We start from the raw sequence: 25,427 nt of genomic DNA, 5'->3' as shown, positions 1-25,427 counted from the left end.
GAATATAATTAAAATCCATGTTTCTGTGGAACCTTTATATCTTAAAATTAATTATCAGTGTATCTGTCTATATCGTGAAACAGATTTATTCTATATTAACTTCATCATCAGTCCACATAGAAAAATCTTTTTTAATGATATGTGCTGTGATTTAAAATGAAAAACTGGCAGGGGTGGGGGGAAGTATTTTTACCGACTTTGCAATATCTGAAATGTTAAATGTAAAAAGTAGACTACTTGCCTCTGCAAAAGAACAAACAATACAAATAGCTGTATTACTTTCTGAAAATAATAGCTACATCCTTCTGGCATGGAGCTCAATTTAATCAATGCTGACTTTGCATCCATTATTAAGAATTTGTTTCCCTAGACTATTAGAACATGATACCAAATTATGATCTGCTTAATAAATCCAAGCATACTAAAACTACATCCTTAAAACAGCAGCTGAGGACTTTAATTAAAATTCTGGCATAAATGACATTTTCTGTGTGTGAAACTAAACCATAGCCACAATTTCATATGTTGTTTTTATGTCTGGAGCATATAGGTTAGGCATACATTTTTCAGCAAATATTGTAGACATGCTTAATTAGGCAAGCGATTTTATTTTCTCTGGGGAAGAACATGTTTTCTTCAGCAGTTTGAAGACCACTCATGGTTTCAAAAGTATCTAAGAGAACATGTACTGACCTAGTACTATAGGTCACTCGCAGAACTATTCAAAGATTCCAGTAAGACCCAGGAAATTTTTTTTAATGCATTTATGTGGGCCAGAATTTAGAGTGCCTTATGCCTCCCAAGGTAAGAAAAATTGCTTGGAACGAGGCTGAAAAAGCCAGTTTCGTTCCTAGAATTTAAAGTTTTCTATGATGAGATTATTGCAGCTTGTTCATTAAAATGTATGTACCATAACTAAATTATCTTAGTGCATTTTATAGGATTTCATATTTTTTTTTGGAAGTAAGAGATGGAAGTCGTTCATGATTCTTTCTTTATTTTTCATGAAATTGGTGCAAACAGGTATTTCCGTTGAATTTCCTGTCTTGGTGAGTTTACTCTTAAAGCTTTTGAAAAGATATTTACCTTCACACATATATATGAAATCCCTAAGAATGATTGCATTGTAAAGCATCATAAAAATTGTTGATCAAAGTAGTAGTAAAATGAAAAAAAGAATAATTTATTTTGTTGTAAAGCTTTTCCTTGTTTCAAAATTTTAAAACCTTTTAGAAACAGATTCTAAAAGATATTTTGAATGGTTCTGAAACTTTATCTACTTGATTCTGAAAAATGTAGGTACAAAGCTAATATAATATTTTGGAGCTGTTTTTTGAACAGTCTTGTTTCCCAATACACTGACTTACAGTTAAAAATTTACAAAGATTTTTAAAGAATGAGGGAGAAGAATTTGCAATTCAAGTGATATTTTCTGACTTCCATGACAGAAATTTCTGATCAGCGCCGAAAAAATAAAAAATTGTGGCAAGTCAGATGTTAATGGTTGATGAGATAGTAATAACCTAAATGTAGGAGAAACTGTGTAACATTGACCATGTATTTACAATCCCTTTCACACACGTTTTCTAATATTTCAGAAAAAAAAATCTCCTTAATCACATTAGTTCAGAATCGTCTCTGGTTCTAGCAGTATAAAGTTTACAGAATAAAACATTTTCAGATATAAAACTAAATGAAGTAGTAATAGTAAAAATAAAGGTAGTAGTAAAGCTGGTACCCATTTCAGTCTCTGTCATTGTCAGTTTCCTAAAGAAAAAAATGTATTATATGTAGTAACAGAATTAAAAGCAAAGAGAAAAAGAAAAATTGAAGTTCAGCTAAGAATAGATAGCTCTGAAGTCTGCAGCTTTAATGTATAGCGAAAGGTATTGGCCTTTTCAAGCTATTTGGTCTTCTCAAGCTATTCAGTCTTCTCAAAAGGGAAAAGAAGCATTCCTGTGGCTAATATGTGGATTAGTCTAAATGCTTGTTTGGGCCTCAAAACAATTTTTGATGTGAATTTTTGTCCTGCTATGCTCTCTGTTTACTTCTTTCTGCTCTTGGAAGTTCTGAAGTACTATGGGAACACATTCTTGTGGTGTTTCTGACCTGACCCAAATGGAAAATTAAATAACAGAAAGCACCATTACAGTCTTGGTGCCTGCTGATACCTATTGCTTCTGTTAGATTCACTACATCATAACTTTCTTAAATCTATGAAACTAGTTACCTTAGGAAACATTGTGCTGGCTACTGAGCATTAAGAAGGTGTGTTTCTCATTTTATGCACTTGAGGCTTAGGTGAGATACTGGTGTTCACTGAACTTCAATTTCACTAAAATCTGAGTAGCAGACAAAACTTTTGAATGATTGGAAGTTAACATAAAGCTAAATGCTTTATTTTCATTTTCACAGCCATTGACTTTCATTTAAAAGTGCCCTTGGTTTAATTCCATAATGTAAGAAGTGATGGGTGTTGCTCAATGAATGAATGAAGACTGGAACAAAATAAATTACAGTCTAGAATGAAAAGCATTGACAATTGAGCTAGCAGTCTAAATCAGTAAGTCATCTAGCACCTGATAACTCTTATGACTGTCAATGGAACTATGCAAATTTAGGTGCATTGCTTTTTATGAAGATTTTATAAAGGGTGAAAACCTTTAGGAAAGCTGGAGATTGCATGAGCAGGAAAGGTCCTTTAATAGTTTGTTCCTAAATTGTACAGATGTTGAGCTTGATTCCTGCAGAACAGAGATGCTGGCAACTCTGAATAGGCCCATATACAAGCTTTGGCTGGTTAGAGCTTGGAAGATCTATATTGGACTAAAAATATGCTGGTGTTTTAGCACATTTATAAAAGATGCACATCAGTGACTATCAGGGTATGAAAAAGTGGTTACAATAATGCCCCACAGTGCCTAAAAACAGGAATGCATATATTAAGTCTCTTTGCAAGAGTGCCAGGACAAGTCTAGCACTGGCAATTCTATAATAAAATGCACTACAGAAACCCTGAGATAACAGTAAATGAGCTCAATAGCTTTGCATCATATAATGCATTGATACAGAGAGCTCAGGCCACTAAAGCAGTAAGGCTCCATTAGTGGAGTACTTTACCTGAGGCAATAAATTTATCTGTCAGCTGGGCTTACTAATGGAACGTGGCTACTTTTGGAGAAATCGGATTCACAAACTTGAGAAGCCCTTCACTGCATCCTGCTCTGCGGTAGGGATGATCAACAGTGTCCATCTCACATGTAGCTTTACCTGGTGTCTACAAACAGCTAAAGTAATGACAAAAGGGAATCCTGAAAACTGACTAATAATTTCAGTTGAAAATTCACTGTGGAAGAGTTCGCATTATCATAGCACGACTGATAGAAGATTTGTCTGGAACCCTAATGTATGCATGTACACATACATATGCATACACGTATATGTTACATAATGAGTTCTGGCATGCTAAAAAGCTTTCCTTCATTTAAAAATCTTTGCTTGATGACTCATTTCATCCCAATTTTAGAAGGTTTCTTTCCATCTTCTCGTAGAAGGGTGACAATGCTTCACTTCACCACCTCCACTTTGGTCACTGGCAGATGGGAAATGGGTCAAACTCTCTCAGAAGCCATATGTTTGCTCCCCGTGGGGTGCTGAAGGAAGAAAGGATTGATTTAATCCTTATTACTGCAAGAGCAGCCGTGTGGAAGGTGGATTTCTCTTAGGACCTTAAAAATTAATTCTGATTAAGGGAGAAAGTGAATTGGAAGTGCAATACAATAGAATAACTCTGTGTACATGCAATTCTATTTCGTCGTGATGAGTACTTTCTGCTGCTGCCTGTTTGCTGCCAAGCAGCTGCCTTAGCGTTTCCCTGGCTTGCTGTTTCCTCAGCTGTTATCAGCACTGCCTTTCCTCCTCCCCCTCTCCTTACTGAGATAATGGGGAATGTAGTCTGCTATAACCTCCACCAGCACCCGCTCAGCGGCAGACCAGCCCTGGCTGTTGTGCTACTCTAGAAGCTGGTTTGACTTGTTGGCAGTTCTCTTTGTAGCTCCTGCAGCAGCTTGCCTCCAGCCATTTCTCGTTTCTTAAAGGATTCTTGTTCCTTTTGCTGACACACGCTCCTGTGGACATGCCTTGTTTGGACTGGGGCAGAGTTTTGTGAAAAGCAGTACTTTATTATTGTGTCTGGAGGTGGAGGAGAATTTTTTCCCCCTGACGTTACCAAGTCCCAGCAAAAAGGAAATGCTAGCTCTTTATTTACTTGAGGTATAGGCTCAGATTCTTTGCTCAGAAGCTGCTGTAACCAGTTTAACCACAGAACAGGATAAGAAGTGATAAACAGAAATGAGGAACAGCTAATCTGGCAGCAGGGCAGGGACCTTGTGGTAGCTATAAATGATCTTAGCAGTACCTGAGACACCAATTGCACTAGAACGTGACTGAAGTGTCACATTCTGCAAGGTCCAGACTGGAAGAGGAAAGAGGCTTTCCAGGCATTTCTTTTGAAGCGTTCTGTATTTTCTGATGATATATACAAAGACTAAGCTCTAAGAAGTCTTGTGAGTAATGAAAGCATAGATGGAACCACAGATGAATCGTTCTGTCATGTCCTATCAACACTTGGTAGTTTTTCAGACCTGCAATCCTGAGAAGATTTGAAAAATTCCTGATCTGAATAGTGACGTAGATGATCGGGCCTTAATACATTGGTTTTTTCTTAAAATTCCTTAGTGCTGGTGTTGATGTCAGCAAGTGCACATGATGAAAACATACATAAACATGTGTTTTATACATTCTGCTCTGTTTGTGCTAGTTGTTGCACATGGTGCTGCCAAACAGAATTGTCTGCTCTTTCTATGCTTAGTTTTTCTCCCAGCTTCAATTCTGTCTTGAATGTCTGGGAGGCAAGAGCTGAAAACCATAGTTCTTCAGGTTTTAATTTCAACAGCAAAATGAGATTATAACAGGTGCAGGATTTGGTTTATGTTATGATTTAACTCCTAATGTACCTATCTGTTTCTTCCCTTGCTGCAGTAACTAACACTTTCTGATTTTTCTTCCTGTCATTTAATCCTTCAAAAATTCTGAGCCATGAATCTGTCAGGAGAGTAGGTGTGGGTGCCAGCCCCACATCTTTGCCTTCACTTGTTCTTGGAGCTGCTATTTCTCCACTGCCTCTCCTTTCTCACCTAAATGTAGCCAGTGAGAAAGGGAAAGGGTGAAACTCCTCTTAGTAAATCCATGTCATATTTCTTTGAATTTATGCACCATAGCTTTTCCATGTATGTTCTCAAAAACTTTGGGGTGGTGGTGTTTTTTTTTTTTTTCTTGGGGCATCCTCCGATAACTACCTGCTGTTTCTTGAAATTTTTGTGGTGGAACTGCTGCATCCTGATGCCTCTCCAAAGTCAGGAGTCCTGCTGATATTAATGTACCAGATGCTCCAGAACCTTCATGTACCCCCCCCTTTTTTTTTTTGAGTGGTGCAGGTAGCGGGCAGCATGTCAGTAGTAAGGCTTAGTAGGTTAAACCTTTCTGTTGAATTGCTGGATCTGTAGAAATACAGCTGAATAGCCCAGGATGTAAAAATCAAGCCAGTGTAAGGTGTTTCTAATAAAGAAGGGGAGAAAGAGGAAACGGGATAATGTAGCTGAGCTGGAGGGAAGCGTCAGTGCATGCACTACAGGGCTGTCAACTCCTACACTTACATCCTCAGAGCTGAATCATTAATCTGCACTGAAGTAAAGTGAGGTCAAATCTCTCTCTGACTTACCTGTTGGTTGAAGTTTCCTAGGGCTTGGACCTGAGAGTTGCCTGGCAGAGAAGTTAGAGAGAAAACTTGTAAAACGCATGATAAACTCAGAGTGAAAAATTATTTTAGGGGTACTAGACGTATTCTTTATCCCAAGCTGAATTTATTTCACTTTTCCTATTTCCCTCACCAATGCAGCTCTGCTTAGAACAGCATTTATAAGAACATTGGTATAGACCAGCCACTAGCACTTTAGTTACTGTTATATGTACGTACAACTTGTACTAGTCTAGAAACCAAAGTGGTGAAGATGCTGACAGTGTACATGTATTTCTAGTCATGCTTGATAGCTACATTTATAATGATGGCAATCCCAGGATGCCTTTTCTATGCTTGAAATATGCTGTAATTTCATAATGTTCAACCTGGAAGCAGGATACCACCCAGCACAATGATCTCTGACTCATCAAAAGAACTAAGTGCTGAGAAACCACTGAAGATGATTGTGTGTGCAGGCTTGGATTTGCAGCTAGAGCTGTGAGACAGAATGGAGGAGCAAGTATATGTGAATATTATTGTGGGATTGGAAGACTTAAAAGATCACCACCACTAAGACTAAGAAATGAGATCTGGGTAATTCTCCACCATACTGGGAGAAGTATCCAGAAGCATTCTACTGACAGGAGGGTGATGCATGTTCTTCACTGTATATTTAACTAGAAATAAGGTACAATTAGAATCAAGGCTCAGCTAGGAACAAGGTTCAATATGTTTCTCTTGCATTGTTGAACACACAGACTTGAACCAGTTCTGCAAGTGGAGCAGATCAGTGTAACTTTATTAACCTAATTGGGTCTGAGGATCAGCCTCAAGGGGCTTATACTGTTTGTTTTGAGATTATTCCTTTTCTCTCACTCCCAAGTCTCTCCTGCCCCCCACCTTTTACCTTGTACATTTTCAAAATTTGATACAAAGACAGTTTCACTCTCCTTCATCCAGTGGCTATTTTGTGATTGTGAAGAGTAGGAATAAGCAGGTCACAGTGAAACACTTAGGTTGTAGAAAGTATTGCAGCTATGTAAATTGTACCCATTCAAGCAAAAACACTATCTACTGCACAAGTTAAGATATTGTCCTGTAGGAGACCTATTTACTTGTACCTGCATGGTCACATAAAGATATAAATACATTTTTTTATATATGCAGGCATTTTTTTTTTCTATCCGTGTAAAGTGGTGTGTAAGACCTTGATAAATGTTTACCATTGGAAATGAAGTTTTTCCAGATGGATAAACATCTAAGGCTAAATTTTCTTTGGATTTCTTTTGTGAGAGGGAGATAACATTTTTAAAATATATGAGAGAAAATACAGATTTGATAGTATTAATTAAAAAAATGAGGAAACAAACCATAAGAATTTCTTTAAAAATGAGTATATCTTAAGATACTTTAGTATCTTTAAAATACTTGAAAATGATACTTAAAAAGCATACTGTAAAATAAGAACTTACTATTGGCAGCAGGCTTATCCTCATGTCTCACATGCTTTTTTGCTTCCACAGCTGGTTAGGCTATATGGCCTTGAAAAAACATTCTTCATGTGGTTGCAGTTTACCATGCATTGCTCCTTGAAATTTCCAGGGGTGATTCTTATACTCAGCATGAAAATGAGCACAGGAAATAGTTTTCCTCTGTTTTTTATGATCTCTTTGCAGTTGAAAGTGATCTACAAGTTCTCAAAAAGTGCAAGATTTCCTGTATCACAAAACAGTGATCTAGTTTCAGACCGCATACATCTTGACAGAACATTAACTTCTCCAAAAATTTCTTTCCTTTTCAGGTATTTAACAGGTTCAAAATTACTTGTCAATTAGAAAGTAAAAACCCTTTTTTGACTATAGGTTGCTTAATTTCCCCCAAAGCACTCTAAATATAAAGTACAGCCAAAATGAGTTTTACATGCTGTATTTAATCTGCGTCCAACAAATTTCCAAAATTCGGATCCATTATATTAGTTAAGCATGACACATGGAGATATTCTGTGCACTCCTGTGTAGCCTGAGCACAACATCATTGTTGCAATAAAATCGATTACATAATGGATGTTGCTGGGTTTGCTGCCAGGAGAGCAACTACTCTTATGTGAGGAAGCCCCAGGAGTTTGAGCTGACTTTGTTGGACCTTTTTCTTTACTTCCCATTAACATCGCAATCTCTTTGTATTTCTTTCTAGGGCTTACAGTAACTTGTGTACAGTACATGAGTAGAAATCTACTTTTGTTCTAGAATTTTTCCAAAACCGTGAACAGCAGTCAGTAACTGTTGATTTATCGTACTTGATATGTTTTACCTTCTCTGAATCTGATGTTAAAGTAACAGCCACAGAAACAACAAAGATAATTTTCTAGTAACATTTTTTTTAACCAGGGTAAATGAATTTCCACTTCTTCCCCCCACGATGCTTAGTTATTTAAAAAACAATACTCATGTCACATCATGTCATCAGAGCTTATAGATCTTGTAGAGGTACAGGCATTTTGGAAAAAGCTCTAAGGCAAGGCATGGAAGGGATGAGAAAGGGAGAAGACTTAAAACCTTTAGTAATCTGGATTTGTAATATAGAGCTTAAAACTGGAATATGAATATATCTATAAAATTAAAAAAAAACCTGTAGCACTTTAGTTTCCTTGCCCCTGATCTTGTCCAAAACAAATGGTAGTTAATTTGGTTAATCATACTTACAGAAGTGGTCCCATTTTTTAGAATGATGCTGTGCCTAAGAGAAGCCATAGCGATCTGTTCCCTTCTTTGTTTCATTAAAGCCTACCGGAGAACTTTGCCGAGCAACTGTTATTTACCTAATTAACATTACAATGTAGTGTTCTAGTTCCAGTATGCGTTACAGAAGTCTTTCACCAAAGACACCAAAACTGTCAATTAGTCGGTCTTGATTATTTGATTACTGCTCATTATGATGCTCATAGAAAGAGCCATCCTCATTATTGCTTTGAATTTAAGCTGCACACAGGCACGTTTCTTGTTTTTGGTTTCGCTTGACTCTTAATTGCTGTAAACTACTTGAACATAAATTATGAAGATAAGGGGCAACTGCATGAAAGCATGCCTTATTCATGTCCTCGTGAAGCCAAACACTGCCCGTTTGGGGGGTTGTTTTTACTTTCTTTGGTGTGTTTACCATGTGTTATGGTGTCATATCATCATCTTTCATTTGATAGGAGTGCATTTCAAAGGAAGACAGCTGAGACTTTTAAGAGATCATGCATTTTTGAAGGCATGCTGTGCACAAAATTTACCAGTTATGCAAAGTCATACGTTTTCTCCTTAAAGATTTACAGCAAACAGACCAGCGTGATGCTGGTTTTGCATGCATTTGAATGTACATATGAGAAGTTTTGTCAAAACTACGTTAGTCAATCTTCTGTTAATCTAAACAAACAGATTTGTCTGTGTATTTTTACTTGGAAAGAAACAACTTGGCATCTTTTAATGTGCTTTATGTGATCAAACATTAAGTTAATGAAAGGAAAATATTTGCATAGATGGCTCTTTTCTCCTTTTCCTTTCTTTGTGATATACCCTGTCGCTTTTATCACTTGTATAATTCTTTTATGCAGTAACAAGGTGCACTGCAGCGAATGCTCCATTCTGACACGCTGTGGCCTCTTGCTCAGCCTGTATTTCTGTTTCTTCCATTAATTAAAAAAAAAATTATTATTTTTTAAAAAGTATATTTATTTATATATATATATTTTTTTTTCTTTTTAAGACAGCATTCATAAACACGGAAATATGAGGAACACAAAAATTCTTACCTGGTCTTCGCAGCTGGGTTACAAGACTGAGGACCAACATCACATATTATTACTTCTGGGACTTGTACTTGCAGGAAAGAACTTCCAGCCGTTTCCTCCCTGCTCCCTGCAGACTCCTGCCTGCAGGCAGTGTGTCCCTGAGTTAGTGAGGGTCAAGGTAGAGCAGTTAAAGCTACTTTTCTATGCGATTGTGATCTCTTTTCCTTCTCCCTGTGAAATCCTAACCTCTCCCCAACATCAGCTCCTAGAGTTCTTTATCTGCAGATTGAGACAGCTGACAGCTGGGTTTTTATCCTTATCAGAAGGGAGCTTTCTGAACAATGTCTGGCCCGGTTTCCAGGTTGCCTGCTATTACTATTTCCTTTACAGATTTTCTGCAAAAAGTGAGTGTCACCTTTGCTTCCATGGTGCTCTAGCCCATGCAGAGTATCTTGTATATACTTACTATCAAAGGACAGCAGTTTAGTTTATATCAGAGTGTTACTGCTGCAGGTTACAGCTGAGGCTGCAGGGCAATCTGGAGAGGTAGCAAGCCAGTCTATTGTCACAGTTTCTTATTTTTGGATATAAAAGAGCTACATTATTTTGCCTTAAGCCTCCTAGAAACATCACTCGATTTTAAAATCGAGTGGTTGTGGGTTTGTTTTTTTTTCTTTCCTGTTTTTATTTATGGGACCATTATGATTCTATTCAGAAAGAAAGATCTTTTTCTGCTACTGAAAAACATCTGCATGGTACACTACTTGCTTCTGTTTAGCCTTTCAGCTATTGCATTTTTACTGGTGTTTAAGAAAGAATAAAAAAGGAGTAAATATTAGCAGACAGTCTATACTGGTGTATATCCCTCTTGTTAACAATAAGTCCCCAGGAAGATATGTATAGTTATGGTACTTATGCAGGATTAATGAGTAGTTAAGCAAGAAATCCTGACTGAATAAAGATTTCAAAAATGGACCCTTTTACAGGGTCAGAGAACAGGCCAAAGAAAGCAGTGCTTCAGGTCAGGAAGGCTGTTGTGATTTCAACAGTGCCCCAGATGCTGTCTGTATTATTTGCTGTATGAGAGCTTAGAATGTATTAATGTCTCTAAACTTATTGGTACTGCTGTATTTTGGTTTTCCTTCTGCACTTCACATCCAATGGCATTCTTGAATGAGCATTTAAATATGAACTGGGATGTTGATCCCAAGTAGTGTAGAACATAGGTAGCATGAAACTAAAAAGTTGAAAAGAAACTGTCAAAACAGCAGGAGGTTAAAATACAAAACAGAAAAAATAATATATATATAAAGACATTTAGATACGATTTTGTCACAACAGGAGTTCCTGAAATAACTACATAAACAGAGGCTTGCAGGTAAGGACACAAACCTTAGTCTGATTTTAAAAAACATAAATAAAATACCGCATGTCCTGCCCCTCTTGTCCCCTTGCTCATGAATCTACTTTATACTGCAACATAAACTTTAACTCTTTGAGATGATATGGGTGATGAGATAAACCGCAAAATAACATGTGAGTGATGGAGCTGGCAGCTGACAGAACTCACCTGTCAATATGAATTTAGTCTGACCTCTGACTTTCTAATACAATGTCTAATATCTAAAAGTAACTTCTAAAGTAATGTATTGACTTTCAAATTTTTTTGCAATTCTTTCTTACTGTGCAGTATGCCAGTGAACTTTTGAATGAAAGTTAAATTATTTCTCATTATTGCCCTTGCTTGTTTTACTCAGATTGTAGTACGCATGCAAACTGAATTTCTGTTTTCTCTAGTTCATGTTATCATATAAGAGTACATTGATTCATTGGATTTTTTTAATAGCTAGAAATGGTTGGTTTGCAAAACTGAACAAAAGTAGACCTTTGTCATCTTTTTTTCTGCTTCATGTGTTGTGGCTAATAATTCATATAGCAATGTTTGCTCTGGAACTGTAATGTTTGGTTAAGGGAAATCTCATTTGGTGAACTGTGGTCTAATACATAAAAATACTTTGGCATATAAATGTCACCTACACTTTTAAAAATAAATTTTTTTTAACCTTAATCTCATAAACTCTACAAATAAAATTTGAGTGCAGGTCAAAATTAGCGAATGGATTTTGAAGATAATGAAGTTCAGTCTTCAGATCTCTGTTTGTCTTTTTTGGAAGACAGGGAACAGTGATATGCTCAAACACCCGGCTGAAATTACTTACATTATTTCAAATATTCTGTAGTTCCATATTTCAATCTACATCTTTGTTCCAACCAGGAGCAAGCAAACAAGGATGTGATGTTCAAAACCAGGGTGGTAGTTTGGCTCTTACAAGTATGGAAATCTCATGCAAATGCCTGTTCTCGACAATGTGAACAAATGCCATCGTTGGTAATACTTCCTGGGATAGAGGAAGAACCTGAGTGTTAATATCAGGTTTTAAAATGAAAAAAGTTATAGAGGTAAAAAATAATGCAGCTCTTTAGGTTCTATTGTGTTCTACAGTATTAGAACCTTCTTTGGATCAAGTACAACATAAAATGAAAATCTATTTGAGAAGTGACTTGTTCCAAACTTCTATGATGGTTTGTGCACATGAAGTCTGTACTGTACTATATGTTTTTCCTGATTGTGTTTATCATTAGATACAGCTATTGTTATACCGGAAAAGGGACAATAACAATTAAGTTATAATATAGATGCCTTATATATTTAAGTTATATAGAAGTTTTATATAAAATGCCTTAAATTTATGAAGGCAAAGACATATATTAGTAGTCTAGCAGAAGGATGAAAGACAAGCTTTTGCTGTAAATCAAGGTATGGGACTGTGGAAATACTGGAAAAGGTCATGACTGGGGTAGAAAGAGTAAAGGGAGGCAAAGAGAACAGTGACCTGGACACAAGAACAAACACACCTATGAACATATACGCATTATACAAGTGTACATACATCTAGATGAATACATGAAAAGTGTCAGTCTAATTCATGTTGTTAGTATATAATACTAAGTAGCTTATGCTCATCCTATTCAAGTGACTTTTCTATCAGTCTCATCTTCAGATATGTTATGTAGAACTACAGCTTGCCAGTTTACAAATTACTATTTTGGGAGCATCTAGTTTTATATATTGATTTTGCGAAATTAACTTGATATATATACACTGCATTACAAATCAAACTTATATACAGTGGGTAAGGTACCTACCATATGATATCCTAAAGAATGGAGCTTGTACAGATGAAAACAGAAAATGTTTAGTTTTTAGTACATGAAGTATCAATCTATCTATAGTGAGATTTATGCTAATATGGGAAGTACCAACTTCGAATTAGTGCTTCGCTGATTTCCTTTCCAGAGAAACTTTTTAGGAATAACACTCCAGAGAAGAATTCATAGATATCTATAGATACCTGAGGTGTACACAGATGAGCAGGAATTACTTGCCCATCTGGATTTTACAGTTTTGGTGACACTTTTTTTTTTTTTTTTTTAATGAATATAGAAGTGAATTTTCAAGGCTGTTTGCAATATTTTTCTTAGAGGAGGTATGTTTTTATTAATCATTGCTTTACTAACAAGCCACATATGCAGACAGGAACTATATGCTGAAATATTTAATAAAGACATATTTTAAGCAAAACATTGCAATGGAGGAAAAAGCTGTGATTAATAGGTTTTTGGCCTTAAGGGCAGTTCTTAGTTGAACACAGTAAAAATGGTTGCATTGTGCTAAAGAGGTATAATACATCATGAACTTTAAAATGTGCAAATGAGGTGATAAAGACAACTTGTGCTAATGGCCCATAACATCATGATGTAATAAAAGTGATAGCTGAACAGCTGACAACTGTGGTTATAAAGGACCTTCAAAGAAAATGATACTAATGCTGTAGAAAAACCTAGCAAATCTGTAATGACATTTCAAAGTAATGTGGCAAATTTAGGGTTTTGAAAGCAGAGTCTGCAGTAGACATGCAATCTCAGCTATCAGAGTCTGCACAGATGGAAGTGTGGAGTGCACCTCTGGAGTTAGGGAAGCCAGGTATGGGGTAACGGCAGGGTTACATACTCCTTGCCAGGTAGCTGTCCTCACTGGCATCATTGTAGCTGGGGGTTTCAGCTTTGTACATAATAATATCAGACTACAGAACACCCACAATGCCCTTATCAGCCCACCTGCTGCCCAGCCCATGGACTATCCCATGTTTGTATGGCATATGACGTAGACAAATAATTAATTTTTCCTAATTTGGACTGGAGAAGGGTTTTGTGAAATGCAGTGTAACAGAACCTGGTTGTTCTGTCTAGAGATAGAGGAGAAATTTCTCTCCTTGTTGTTGTGTCCTAGAGGAAATGCTGTAGCAGGATTTCCAGCAGGGGAGCAACCTGTGACCAGCTGTCCACTGGCTTCCCTGTGTCACCTTCCCTCCTAAAAGGACGTTGAACTTGGGGCCACAGCTTTTGTGACTTGTTAAGCAACTGACAGCATGGTCCCTGAGAGCACTTGAGACATCATGTATCAGTTCACAAGGTTGTGAAGTATATGCGTGCAGCCAACTGTGTCACTGGCAAAAACTCAGTTGCATGTTAAGGCCCAGGTATGCACACCCAGGTGTGTGGCAGGAGTGCCTGGGGAAGGCTGCAGCTCGCTTCCCTCAGGAGGGTGAGCAGCTCTGCTGTGAACAGCTGCTGACAACATGAGATGCTAAACTTTTGAGTTTGGAATGCAAAATGCATCAGGACTGTTTATACCTGCTGCAAACAGTTACCCACCGACAGCTCCATATCACATATTATACAAACAAAAGCTGTGGTAATGGCAACTGATATAAAGTCTTACTGTTTATCCATGCCAATGTTCTCTTGCTTGGTGTCAGCTCAGATCTTGTAGGTATACCCAATATCTTTTTCTCCAAGGCACGGTCATGGTTTTTTCTTCCAAGGCTATGAGTCATGCTTTGTTATTCTTTTGCTCTGAAGCTCAACGGAAAGGATCCAGTGTGCATTTCGGGGAGTGCAGAAGTGAAGGTATAAATCTCTCATCTGAAAGGGGTTAAACTGAGTCTACAGTATATATGATGGTTGTGGTTTTGACAACATGGCATGTCAGAGCAGTTCTACAGGAACTGCAGGCAGACTTGCTGTTCCTAGAATCATATTTATATAAACAAGTCTGCAGCTCTTCAAAGATGGAACAGTTCTGTGAGTCAGTGAATTTTCAGTTGCTTCAATGTCGAATGAAAAACTGGTCTAGCAGAATGAAACCATGAGTAATATAGACTGCCTCTATATACAAGATTGCTGTAATTACAGAATGTATTGCAATGCCTTTGAAATTATTATGATTGTTAAGTACAGAACTTTCAGAGTCTGTTCAGGAATGTTATGAATTAAACAGGAGCCTTCCATAAGCACATCCTATATATATATCTATATATATGAATAGAAAATAGGATATACATTAAGTATAATTGTAGTTTTATTATTATTATGGAATGTGGTTGAGGGTATGTTCTGTAAAGTTCAATGCAAATTATTCTCCTCTCCTTTTGTAGACCTGTTTCTTCACTCTTAAAGAGGTGAAAAGAAATGGAAGAAGAGGTCTGCTTCTCTCCTTCTGTCAGGCTGTGTTTGCAGGGGATGTAATATACAAACCAACTATTCCTGACTGACTGTACACTTTTGGAAGCAGAGCTATTCTGTGCAATTTGTAATAAACACCTCTTTTTGAAACTTATTTTTAGTGTCAGAAGCTTATATTACCAATATGTTGAATCAAACCAGCATGATACACTGAGTAATATAGTCTAAATGAAGGCACCCAGAATAGGCTGAGTTATCAATCATGCTATTTCAGCTCTGCTTCAGGAAGGGAGTATTTAAAGGCTACGCTGAAGATGTTATTTTCATTGCCTGTTTTCTGCAGTGCTGGAAAAAATAGTGGTGGACAGTTTACTGGACTAATTTATTTACTGGGTTCAAAGAAAATTCTTAATCCAAATCTATTTTTTAATTGGATATGGCCACACTGAATTTTCTAACTGTAGAAATATGGAAAGATACAGAGAAAGAAAACTATAAGCCATAAATACTAAAAAGTCTTTTCAGTGTAAATCTTCTTTAATTTCAATCTCTCTTCCCTTCAGAAATTATTTGAAATGCAACTTTGTTTGACAGAAAAGAAAATATTTCAGAAATGCTAGTAGATGGTAAAATCCATTATTTACAAAACAACATGTGTTTATTAATGAATCTCTTCACTTGGTGGGGGGAGAAGGCTTATAGCACTGAAATAGAGTTAGGTATTCAGAACAATAATGGCAGTAAACCAATAATTCTTTAAGGCATGATCAGAAGGAGTCAGATACTTATTTTTCTGATGGTTTAGCAGTCTTTAGTGTTGTAAAATGTAGTACAGCCTAAGGGTATGAATACTGACTACAGAAATCCTTATTTCTGTTCCAGCAGTCTTTTCTGACAATTTTCTTTCCTGAACAGTTTCTAGGTTTTAAAGTTGCTGAATCTTCGCATGTGTTTGGGCCAAATAACTTCCATTTGGCCAACTGTTACCTTCCTTTCTGGATTAACAACAGGCAAAGAATCCACCTTTTTTTCCTCAGCAGTTTGATTATCATGATTAATTGCCCTTATTGCTGGAGACATCTTTCATAATTTGAACTTGTCTGGCTTCAACTTTCACACCTGAATTTTCCTCTGCTTTTTAATAAGAAACATATTCTTCTTTGGAGTTTCATGTGTTCTCCATGTTAAATGTCCATCAGTTTTCCTGTTGATACATTAAACATAAAGCTATTTATGCCTTCGAATTTTAACATTCTTTCTATTATTGTTTCAATGACTTTTGCCATACACTTTCCGGTTTTTCAACATTTTTTTTTTAAATGTGTATACCACGCCTCCACACAGCATTCCATTCTCACTATTACTTATGTTCAGAGGTAGTGCTAGTTTTTTCCTCCTGTTTTGCTCCAAAACCCGTATTAACTCAGGTGATCACAGCATAATGTATAGCACTCATTTTCAGTTTGCCCTTAACAATCCTTAATTTCTTTCCCAAGTCAGAATTCTCCCATATGTTAGTTACTGACTTCATTCCTTGATCTTTGGTGTGCAACTCAGCATTTGCTTAGATTAAAATGTGTTTTATTTATTGGGCTAGTGTTCAAAAAAGCATGATCTTAGCCACCAGTGGGGCTCCTCTGGAAAAGCAGGGGAGGTTTCTTGCTGTAACAGGCTTGGACCAGTCATTCTTAGGTTTCCAGTAGTCTGCCTAGCTGCAAACATTATGAGTAGTGTTTTTATAGTTGCCTCTAGATTACTGGTGGAAACGTCAAAAAGCATTTGGCCTCTCTAATCCCTGTGGAATCTCACTCAAAACAGCCTTGTTTGATTCGCCACCAAATGCTTCTTTCCAAGATCCCTCAGCTTGCCACCAGCTTCTTAAGTCTTTTTGATATATACTTTATTTCTATTGAAAAAACCCTATGTGCTTTATCAGTGTTTACCTCTCCTCACTGTTAGGATGACTTTGGGGTTAACAGGCCCTCAACTCTTGTCACGGGAAACTCTGCCTATGTGCCTGAATAGAAGCAATCAGCTCAGAAAGTGGATAGGTTGTTATGGGAAAACTTGCATTATTTGAGCTTGTTCCTTCTTTCCCCACTGGAGAAATGTATTTCCTATCCCCAAGCCTGTTTTACTTGTGTCTTTTAAAGATGACTACATTTGTTCAACCAGAAAGGAATTCAGGGAAGCAGAGCGATGGCAAAGACTGTCACTGTGTGTTACTCTGAAGAGCCACTGTTTCAGTTAATTTTAAAGTTAATATTCTGTACTGTCCTTTACCTCTGTTCTCTGGTAGACAAAAAGCTGGTTTCTGTTCTGACTGAAGCTGTTTGGTAACATCAGGATAAACTGGGGTCATTAGTGTTACAGAAGAGAATGCTAATTGCTACTGTGCTATGTTAATGCAAAAAGATGCTTTCACAAAGATAGATACTTGAAACAAGATATGCATTAAAACTCCTACAGGGAGCAATAGCAAATGCCAAAGTTCACCTCTTCCTTTGGCACTGCTACATCCTTCTGATTGTTTAATGTCTATTTCTATTTAAAGAATGAAGATTAGGTGATGTTCATATAGCAGTGTTCATGCAGATACTCCTACACACTACAATATAGTTCTAATAGTTCATTACATCTTTGTATTTCATTATGTGTTTCTGTTGCACAGTGTTGTATAAACTATCCAAGTGGATTATTCCAGATTTCGGAATATTCAGTGAGAATATTCCCTTGAAAAGAATTGCATGTCTTGCGTGTCTTGGCATTTAGAATTACTTTTTGATATATGGGATGAGACTCCACAGCGTTGTATGACAGTTTCTTACTGATGAAGTAGTAAGCTGAAACTCGGGGCATTTTCGTATGGTAACTATTCAATTGCATTCAGTTTATGTTGTTATTTAATTAAGGAAAAACCAGGATGTAGTGAACCCAAACAGTGTGATGTCAACATAATATTTGTAATTAAAATAATTTCAAAAGTACTCTTGTAATTTACCAGTTGGAAGTTCTCATTCTCAAATACTTTTGCGTTCTCCTTTCTGCCTTGTGTTTTTAACAGCAGCAGAATTAGTTCCCTCACTTCTCTTGAACATTCTTTCTTTCCACTGATGACTCACTTTCTTCCCAGGATCAGCATGTAACTCATCTGGAAGCTTTTGCTATTCAAGGAAAAGGTACTGAAGGCATCATGAAAATGGTCTTGACAGTATATTCAACAGCTTTGTAATGCAAAGGAAATCTTCTGAAGTTTATTTCAAAATGTATTACTCAATTTCCAACACATTCTACTGTACTCTTCATCTTTTTGAACAATATTTCAGACTGAATTTAGTTGAAAATTTAGGTTTTTTTCTGTGTTCATTTTGGCCTTTAATATATAGTATATGCAATCGGGTATGCAATACTACAAACATAGTAATGCATCTGTTTTGAAGAGGCAGAAAATCCCTTAACAAAAAATGAAAGCAATGATAGAGAATAAGAAATTCAAGATTGACAGCTGAAATATGACCAAATTTCTCTGAAGTGAGCTTGTCCATTAGGGCAGAATATTTCATTGTTACAAATACAGTATTTCAGAGAAATATGTCTTCCTCGTAGACTGCTGAAAAAAATAATCCTCCAAAGTTTTGATGAAGAAGATTTCCAGGTGGACATACAATTTACAAGGAAGATTCTCATTTGTCCTGAGTAGAAAGAGACTCAGGATAAAATCCAGGACATAATGCTGTGGGGCCCTAGAGTGTGATTCAGTTAGGGCATGTACTTTGAACAGAATTAGTGGCCAAAGGTAGACGAGCAGATGAAAACATGCTTTAATGAGAATTGTTAGGGAGATGATGTGGGCCAACCATAAAATGGACTGTTTGGTTTTGATTCAGTTGGCAATAGGGATATGAGATGCCCCAGAGCAGTTCTAGCTCAAAGCTTTTTGCTTGGGGGGATCTCAGCAGGCAAGGGCACGGTACTTGCTCTCCTGGCATGTAACGCTGCTTCTGGCGAGTTGTGCAAGGCTTGATTCTGGCACGTGTGCCATTCATACTTGGTGTGAGAAAGGAAATATAATTGCAACATGGATTGTAAAGGTCTGGTGGAGTGGGACTGTCTCCAAGGTTAGAGCTGCACCATCCTAGAATATTCTGCCTGGCTTCCAGCTGGAAGTTTACAGTTTTCCCATAGCTCCTGTATCATAGCTACTAGCCCACGCAAGTATCTTAAATATTGAAAGGGTATAGTCCTAGGTGCTGGTGTTTGAACAAATGAGTTGAGGTCTTCCATATCTAGGTAGGGAAAATGGTTGCAACTTAAGAATTATTGGATATGAGGTTGTTTTGTAGGCGAGTTTGAGAAGAAATGGTGATAAACTAATTTTAGGAGTGAGATATTAATTCAAATAGGAATGAGCATCACAACAAAGGAAGGGTTAGAAAGCTCTTTAGTCATAGATGTTTAATGGGACTGCAAACCGTCTAATCAAATTGTTGATGTCACTGTTACAAGCATAGGAATGCTTGAGCTTGCGTGAAATCACATGGAGAATTTTCAAATTAATTACAAACAAAATAAGTTTATGTATGTGGGTTGAAACTTTACACATCTGGTATGCTTTCTAAATATGGTAGTTTATTGCTATGAAAATTAACTGATTCCCTTTCAAATTAAAAACTCTTTGTGAAATGACTGTTAGAGCCTCTTCTGAGACTCACTCATGTTTTTACTCATTTTTCTCATGCTCAATGACTGACCCATTTTTCAGTTACTTACTGTCATACTCTTAGAGACCTTCCTTTTATCTAGCAAGCAACTCTAGAAAAATTTCTCACTGAGTTACTGAACAGGAGGTTATAACTACTTTTTAGTTAGGTATATTTTTATGGCCTATATAAAACAATGTTAAACAAACTAGCATGTGATACCATTATTCACCTGCATTTTAGTATCAAGTGTCATTTCCCCCTCAAGGATCATAACAGTATTACATTATATGCTCTTCAAAGGAACTAGGAGAGGAAAAAAATGCAGGATCATGGAATGGCTGAAAATGACAGAGCAGTGAACATGAGCGAATTACAGTATCAAGAAAATCTAGAAATGATAGTGCAGTTCTGGTACTTTCTTGGCACTACAAAGAAGGAAACATCTCAATTTCCTTGTAACAAACTTGTAAAAGGCCTGTGCGAGTTTTACTACCGTGGATTTTTATTAGTTTTTGTATAAAGCAATATATACTATACTCACTTAGTTCAGTCCCCCCCCAATCAGTTCCATTATAAGTGAGTGGGATTGTTTTCAGAAATTCTTTAGAAGGTCAAGCACAAACACAGAATGATTTGTGTAATAAATCTAGTGATTAGCCTTTTTGAGGGTATTGGATCATTGTGGGTATACCTGTGGCTACAGAAAATGTGAGATGACATTCTCAAAAATACCCAATATGGGTCTAATTCTGCTCACTTGACAGTAAAATCTTTTGAGTATAAAAGGCAGCAATAAGGCTAGTGCTGCCTTAAGCTATAAAGTGCTGCCTTTATTTATAAAAATGCTTTGACACAACCAAGATCTTAGGCACATAACCAGATGTTCACACATTACTTTAGCTGGACAATTTACAAAATTCAGTTAAGCACAGGATTTGGTATTTCTCTAGAATGGTTTTGATGTAGACCAAAGTTCTCAGTAAGCCAGATAAAGAAAATTATGAAAATATTGAGGGGAAATGAACATGAAGAAAAGCTTGAGTCAAGAGTTGTTAAAATTATAAAGACTCAAAAATACTAATCTGAACACAGATGTGATCATACCTATGGGGAAAACACTTTGCGTTCAGTTTAGATGCAGGTATGCTGTTTTTATGGGGGCTGTGCACTAATACATTTCGAGACTGGATCTAAGCGTGAGCCCATGTAACGAAATGGAAGAGACAAGAATCCTTTTTCCTCCAATTTCATTCTCCAGTTCTTGGTAAATGTACAGCTTTTCCTGTGGTTTCACTTGTTACACTTATTGCAAGACTGTGATAGTATAGTTAATTTTAAAATGCATTGTATATGCATTTTTGGTCAAAAACTATCATTAATATTGAACTTGCAATTTACAAGCACAAATAAATACACATATAAATATAAATTTATAGGTCATAAATGAAATTAGTATTATTCTATCATAAATTTAGGTAATTTTTATTTCTTTGAAATCCTAGCTATTTTCTCATAATGAAGATTTTAGCAAATTTCATCAGCAACCTTTCTCTGTTGTAACCAAATATAACATCTTGTATAAGAATATTAAATGTGCTTAATAGCTATACTTTCCTCCTTTTAAAGCACTTCCCACAAATAATCTCTGAAGAACTGCATGCCATAAACGTACATTTGAAAAACCTACTTTGAATCTTCACACAGACTTTATATAACATTCATGATACTACCATGTTTTAGCATATCCAGAACTGTTGATTGATGCATGGTAGGTATTAATAGTCTTATACTAACTGAAAAGGAAGCAACAATAATGTCGCCCTGATAAATATTTGAATATGGCAATCAAAACGGAATGTAATACTTTTGGAATTTTGCTTCCAAGATTACATCCAGGAAAGAATAAGTCCAGTTAACAAAGTAGATATAATTTGTGATATGAACACAAGGGCATTCATACTCCCAGTTTAGTTCAGATTGCTAAATGCAGTAAAAAGAAAAAAGTCTTATTATAGGCAAGAAGGAGAGTTAAGGTTGGAAGAGCTGTGCCAGGTCTTTGTATTTACTCTGTTTTTTTCATAGCTTCATGTTACTTCTTAGGCAAGTGATAAGGGATCATTTTCTCCAAGAAAAGAACCCTGGAAACAGTTGCTGCTCAGCAAATATGTCTTTCATTTTAATTATGTAATGGGAGTGAAACTGGGTTGCCCTTCATAATTAAGGTGTCTCTACTTAAAGTGTACCACTATGTCTCATTGTTACTAAAGAATATACTGATGCTATCTGGAGGGAGGATGGCAAGTCCTACATTCAGACTGGCTGTTACTTTGCTTTCCCCTTTTTTTCACAGCAAGTTATTTTTTACTACCTTTAATGCTTAAAATTCCCAGACATAATTAGGCTCTGTTTTGTTACTTCTGGTGCATACTGAAAAGTTACTGGCCTGAGGAGCGTGCTTATCAAAGGATGGAAACAGAAGCACAGGGAGGTGATTTGCTTATTCAACAAATGCAGAATCAGTAGAGGAGTGAAGGTGTCTGACATAGCTTACTCTTTGTCTACATAATGGAGAATGTAAATGACAGCACTGGAGAGGAGGAAAGTATTTTCCTTGTTACTAAAAGCCCTACGTTCCTATGATATGTTCCATAACATAGTATGCTTTTTATCCTCCTGAAAATGTTTATCAGTGAATGAAAGAACAGACTGGGGAGATACAAATATCTGATTACACTGTCCATTATAAATTACTATTCTAATTTTATAGGAGTTTTTAAGCTGTCATAGGATAGCATAGTTTTCATTCCACAAAGAAGGATCTATAATCCTTGTAAAATCAATTTTTCTGAACATAAAGGACAAACAGATCCATTCATCCATGACACAGTTTTCCTTTTGCTTTGCAAAATAAATTTAAGACAGAAGCATCTGTTCCTGTTTAAAATATCATCAAGGAGTGTAGTTACCAATTAGAAGAGGAGTGATGCAGAAAACATGCATGTCATCTTAATTGTATCAGATTTTGGCAACTGCAAAGAAAATTACCTTCCCAGCTGACTGTTCATCTCTCCCTCCCTCTTAGCTTTCCACTGATTTTGAGATTTTTCTGGAAAAATGTTATCACTTGTGGCAGGCTCTATAAATAGCATATAATTCCACAGCTGCTGGGAACACAGACATTTCCAGCCTTTTCCACTGTTTCTGCTGGTAGCTTTCTGGCGGCTGGAATATCTCTGTCATTTTCTATTACTAGACTCTAGAATAACTGAAGCTCATCACAGTCTTTTCTGAATTTATGAGGTAGACCACTTATCTTCTTTCTTTTCTGTCCTGGAGCCCTGGTATCTGACCTAAAACAGGTAAATCTCAGGGACTTGTGAAGTGGCTGCCTTCCAAATTTGTTTCAGCTTCTTGTTTGAGCTTCCACTTCTCCTTACTGCTAAATCAGTCAATTATTTGTCTCAGACACTGATTTCCCAAACAGCAAAATGAATTTTCATGGGCAATGCAGAAAGAAAAACAACATAACCAGAATGCAGCTTAAGTAGGCCACAACTTTTGAATGAAACACACCTGGGAACTCTCCAGAGATAACTTACTGATTGCAGATTGTTTCCTCACTGCTTCTTAGCTCAAGCAGTTAGCCAGTGCTTGATGTCTTGGTTGTTTCTGTTTGGAGGGGACCTAGTCGTAAAACTGAAATTACTTCATTGAAGCAGTTTTTATTAAACCAGGCTTAAATACAGACTTAAAACACATTCCTACATGCATATAATTCATAGCTGTATGTTTACCCAGCTTTCTGAACAAATTCTGCCTAGCTATATAGTTTGCTTTTGCTGAGTTAAGAAAGACAGACATATGATGAAGATATGTTTGACTTGTAGCAATATGTTCAAAACAATGATGCAAGTGTATTTTTTGAAGTAGGTACTATTCCATCATAATAAACATTCAAATTTTGTATAAACTATCATACAGAGTAAGAAAATCTAGATTAAAACCGTGAAGAATAATGCTGCAATTGTCCAGACAATTGGTCTTCTGGGTCAATGACTATTTTCCTGTTCTGCCTATTTATACTCTTCCTTTTTCACATACCGTACGTGTATTTGGTAGCAAGATGAAAAAGTCTCTGAACCGTAAATAACCTGTAATTATATACACTGACTTAAAATTTAACCAAAGAAAAATTCTAGTTCATATCAGCATTTCCGTTCTTCAGAATGTATTACGATCCTACTGTTTCTGTAGGTGCTTGGTCTAAAATTTAGACTGCATAGCAAATTTAATGGATCTCCTGTGTACTGTTTTATGGCATCTCTATTAATTCATATTATTGAATTGTTCAGTACAATTCTGAAAATAATAAGAAAATTATCTGAGTTGTACAGATTTACCAAAAGTGTACACCATATATGTGCAGAGAACAAGGGTTTGCAGCTTGTTTATTCATAAAATGTGCTGGTGCGAACGTTTTACCGCCTGCTGGTGGCAGCAGACAGGGTAAGATCCATCGTTCTCAAGCTACTCTTATGAATCAAATTATATTTTAAGATCATATTTGGACAAGTGTAATTATTTCTGGCTCTGGAAAATGAAAATATAAATCCCTGGTCACATTTCTATCAGAATTCTCTGTGCTTGAAAGCATTCAGAGAAGTCTTGGAGCATAGTGCTACATGTACCTTTTATATTAGAAGAAAAAATAATAAGCCCAAATGAACAACCATAACTGTCTGTATGTTCTCATTGTACGAAATGAGTGTAGCCCAGTCATAATGGGGCAGACAAAAAGACAACACTCTCTGAGTTACTGGGGTCCAAGAATCTGAACCAGAAATATCCATAACTGTTTATTCCCATGTACAAGTAGCTTTCATAGCTGGAGACTGCCATCCCTCTCTTCTGTGCCAGCCCACAGACAACTGTGGAAAAAAAAGTTGCAATCTACTGTGCAGATGGTCTAGTTCTGTGATATATGTTCTTTCAGTGCATGTTGGCCAGCTTTGGGGTGGTCTTTTTGGAGTATTGTAAGGTGATATCTGCACCATCATAATCTGTTGGGTCTCACTGAAAAAAGTCTGTGTTTGGGTGACTCTTTGGTCATTATCATAGAACCACTCCTGCAAGAGTCAAAATCACTGGGGAAGGCAGGAAGAAAGAGAAAAAGCATCCAGAGTAAGTAGGACTTCTGTTCAGAGTCCTTGTTCCCTATAGTGGAACTTGAAACTTTAGATCTTTATCTTTTCCTTTCCTTGCTGAGCCAGAGTCCAACTCCCACACAGACAGTGTTGATGCTTAAGCCATATTTTCCAGAATTCCTGGGCCATTTCTTAAGTACAGTCTCAATAACATCTGGTCCACCTTATATAGCCTTAGAATATAGGCAGTGCCTCCCGTGATAACAAAATGCCATATATAAACAATGAAAACATCCTTATAATTTTATAGATGATGCTGAATAGTACTGATTTCCCCTTCTTCTTGCCTTTAGGAAGTAAAGAGTTCTGTCCCTCTTAACAATTTGTAATTACAGGTATAGTTCAGCTTTAAAACAACATTTGTA

General features: G+C 36.6%; 1 protein-coding gene and 1 long non-coding RNA gene across 5 annotated transcripts in view; one reads left to right on the top strand and one right to left on the bottom strand.

Annotated features, from left to right (window-relative positions):
* Nucleotides 1–10,003, bottom strand: part of LOC114013072 (uncharacterized) — a 57,554-nt gene extending 47,551 nt beyond the window's left edge. For all 3 annotated transcript variants that reach the window (XR_003555918.2, XR_003555919.2, XR_003555917.2), the window contains exons 1-3: nt 9,591–10,003; nt 7,270–7,513; nt 5,780–5,820 (exon numbers count right to left, since the gene is read on the bottom strand). This is a non-coding gene — a long non-coding RNA (uncharacterized LOC114013072). The remainder of the gene's footprint in view (nt 1–5,779; nt 5,821–7,269; nt 7,514–9,590) is intronic.
* Nucleotides 1–25,427, top strand: part of AKAP6 (A-kinase anchoring protein 6) — a 287,348-nt gene that overhangs the window by 15,862 nt on the left and 246,059 nt on the right. The window lies entirely within an intron of this gene.

The sequence above is a fragment of the Falco peregrinus genome, chromosome 1 (genome assembly GCF_023634155.1).
Source record: "Falco peregrinus isolate bFalPer1 chromosome 1, bFalPer1.pri, whole genome shotgun sequence".
Lineage (NCBI taxonomy): Eukaryota > Metazoa > Chordata > Aves > Falconiformes > Falconidae > Falco > Falco peregrinus.
The sequence above is the reverse complement of the archived record's forward strand: the minus strand, read 5'-3'. Positions and strand labels throughout refer to the sequence as shown.